Here is a 3,783-nt window from a genome sequence, read left to right as displayed (position 1 = left end):
AGAATATGTGTTGATGCAAGGCGAAAAATGCGATCCAAAGAAATAAATGGCCAAGCGCATCGAAAGATTTCGTTAACGTAAGGCTATGTAGTCATTTGCGCTCACAAATATCTGCTCAAGAAGGTTGCTGCATAGAGCCGGCGCAACTTGGTGGGCACATCTGGGTGAAAAGCGTAATAAATCACGATGGGACAGAAAGCTGATGACGGTCGATTCGAATTAAGTTGACAAGCCGTTAACAAACTACTGTAGTAAGTACACTCAACTTTTCGATGACAAATATTTGGCACATTAGACAGAGAATTAATGCCATCCCATCAGTGCAATCATAAGAGAGAAGAAGCCTTTCACCCTGAAGCTCTATAAATAGCAGAGGCCACCTTCAATAAAGGAGTTCGACAGTTAGATAATTTTCTCCATAGTTAGAAGTAACCTTGTTCATAGTTTTTCTTTTACTTAGAAGGCGGAGCGAGAGAAGGGAAGAGATGCCGGAAGATTGCTCTGGTTAGCTCGAGAGATAAGAGCAAGATTATCTTTTCAACAGAGTAGAGAAGAACAGTGTAAAAGCCTTGGGAAGCAAGAGATTACTATCAGGCTCTTTATTCTTATTTCACATTGTTATTCTGTATTTCAATTACATATCTATAAAATGGAACTTGCTTATCTACATCTGTTCATTCTCTTAAAAGCACCATGAGTAGCTAAATCTATCAAATGGGTTGAGAAGTACTTAGCTAACATGACCTAGAATCTTTATTGCATGCGATCATCTTGTCTTATGTTGCGCCTAACACCCCTTTAAAGCTATCAAGAGAGAGTCTAAAGAAAGAACCTAAGACTTGAGAGAGCTAGGTTAGAATCTAGACTCGAGAGAGCAAGATTAGATCTGTATAAGCAAGAGATAGGGACTTAGAGATAAGCTCTGTTTGCCAATATGCATCGAAGATAGGTTATGGTATGCGGTCGCCTTGTAGAGATAGGTTATGGTATTTTCCGTCACCGCAATTCCTTTCTTAAATTCACCGCATAAAATAACACATTAGAATACAAGGTAGGAAATGAGAATATCAATTGGGATATCTAATTTGAAGAAAAAAAAAATCCATACATGACATTGGAATTATGTCAAAAACTAAAAATCTTGTTTGTTGTTTAATGTAAAACCCGAACCCTAATTACTTCAAGTAAGAGTAAGTAATGTGATGTCTTCTAATGAGCTAAATGAAGCCATGTCTTAGGAAGGGAAGAATATGTAAGCAAGAAGAAATAGGCTCTTGGGTAGCTAAGTGTAGAAATAGGACAAAACTCGGCTAGGCTAAGGAAGGTCATGCTTGATGGTGGAATTCATAATAAGCATATGAATGAGACCATGCCATCTAATGAGGTATGGTGTTGAAATAATATTGTGAGTGAAGTTAGAAAAAGGAAATTTGCTAAATCCTAGCCCTTCATCACCCATAGTGGGCTAGGTGGCACAAGGAGGGTTCATGTTGGATTTTGGGCAGTAATATAAGCAAGAAGGTCAAGTTCATTGGGTCGGTTTGGACAAACTACTTAGACTATTTTTGTAATTCTAGTGGCATTCGAAATTTCTGTGTGTCTATTTTCTGTGGCTTGGCTACTGGAAGGAAAACTCGCCGAAATAAGGCCAGAGGGGTAAAATAAACACGAAGGGTTTGTTTCTCGGGTGAATCTAGGCCATCAATGAAGAATTTAAGCTCCAGGACGAATTACAAAGCGTTTTGAGCTAAAACTTTGAGGAAATATTGTTAACTCGGTCATAAACAACCTTGTAGAATAAAACTTTTTAAGATGAAGCCTGGAAATCGAGTTATATAATTTTGAAGTTTGAACTGGAAATTGTTGAACAAGCAGGCAGCTGCTTGAATTGGAGCCAATGATGAAGTTTTGAATCTCTAGATTAAACGACGAGAAATTTTGAGCTGAAATTTTAAGGTAATGTTGCTAACTCAATTCTAAACATGTTTGTAGAAGGAAGTTTCTTCAAAAGAGGGCTGGATTTTGAGTTATGAATTTTTGAAGTTGTAACAGAGAAGCTATACATAAGCAGACAGCTGCTTGGGAAGAACAAGCAAACAGCTCATATGGAGAAAGAGGATCTCGCTAATGAAGGAAATCTTGCTAATTTTGTGATGAGGATCTCGCTCTAGAAGGGAATCTCGCTAGAAATTTGGCTGAATCTCGCTGGTAAGGTTAGTATCGCTAAAATGACAGTTTGCCAGGAAAAGCTTGATCTCGCTCATGAGGATCTCGCTGATCTCGCTCGTGAGGAGGATCTTGCTAGTAAAGTTGTCTTTGTTGATGAAAGTTCCTTTAGTAAATGAACTATTTTAGGTATTTTGCTAAGAATTTTGAGTAGTTTAATCGGGAATTATGTCCTTTTAGGCCAAGAAAAGCTAGAAGAGGCGTATAACCCGTTAAGAGGCCAATGAACTTTGAGTGACTGTGTGATGACTTACTGTTTTAATGATTTAGAAACTATGATTTCTTGAAGATATTTCCCATGCTAAGTGTTTAAATGGATTGCCAAGCAACATATTTGTGAAACTGTTTCTCATGTTAAGTAAAGTATGTTTTACATGGAATTGACATGATTTAGATATGTTATCTTGTCCAAATACTATCAGTATGTTTAAGTAACTCCATTTTTATGATGAACCAGTATGATGGATGAACTAGTATGGTGATTTGAGATGTAAGCCTTAGTGTTCAACTAAATGTTTATGACGGATACTGAAGGACAATGAGAAGGTATCCTTTCAACTAAAGGTTTATGACTAGTTATATGACGGATACTGAAGGACAATGAGAAGGTATCCTTTCAACTAAATGTTTATGACTAGTTAAATGTTGGATATTGAAGGACAATGAGAAGGTATCCTTTCAACTAAATGTTTATGGCTGGTTATATGACGGATACTGAAGGACAATGAGAAGGTATCCTTTCAACTAAATATTTATGACTAGTTATATGACGGATACTAAAGGACAATGAGAAGGTATCCTAGTCAAGTACCTAAGGTATGATGGTACTCAATTATAACCACGTGCACGTAGGTAATACGACGTTGAGGGATTGAGCAAAAGGGTTCTCCCTGACCAAGGTTGACATTGAGGGTTAGATCTAATAGTTCACTCTCAACTAAGGATAAGGGCAGTCATATCTTCTCCTAGGCTAGAAGGATAGTTTGGAATTGCTAATTCTTATGAATGTTTATCAACGCATGATGTTACTAATGTATGAGTTTTCCAAGTATGTTTTTCATATCTAACGCATGCTAACAGTTTTTACAAGCTAGTTTAACATGATTTAAGTCAACTTATTTTACAAATTATGAAGCATGCGTTAGGGTTAAAGCTAAGGTTGAATGAAGCTTGATGTACTATGTTTTAAATACCTAAGATTGTCAAAGTACATGCGTTGGTATTTCTAAACGTAATGAAAAGGGATACTGAAGGTAGGGAAGGTATCCTAAAGAGTTTTCTATGCTATATTCGAGAACTTGATACCTTAAGTGAGCCGGATACTGAAGGTAAGGAAGGTATTTGAATAAATGTACCTAAGATGTTGACTGTACATAGAAAACTCCATGTGCCGTAGGTAGTTCTGAATGAGAGGCCGAAGTATGGGTCTCTTGACCGGTAACAAACGTTGGGAGCTAGAGCGATGTATGCTCGTTCTCAACTAAGGAATAATGATGTTTAATGGTGGCTTAAAGGTTTTATGTACACGTTTGCTTGGTATACTTTAGTTTCAGTATT

The sequence above is a fragment of the Benincasa hispida genome, chromosome 3 (genome assembly GCF_009727055.1).
Source record: "Benincasa hispida cultivar B227 chromosome 3, ASM972705v1, whole genome shotgun sequence".
NCBI lineage: Eukaryota > Viridiplantae > Streptophyta > Magnoliopsida > Cucurbitales > Cucurbitaceae > Benincasa > Benincasa hispida.
The sequence above is the reverse complement of the archived record's forward strand: the minus strand, read 5'-3'. Positions refer to the sequence as shown.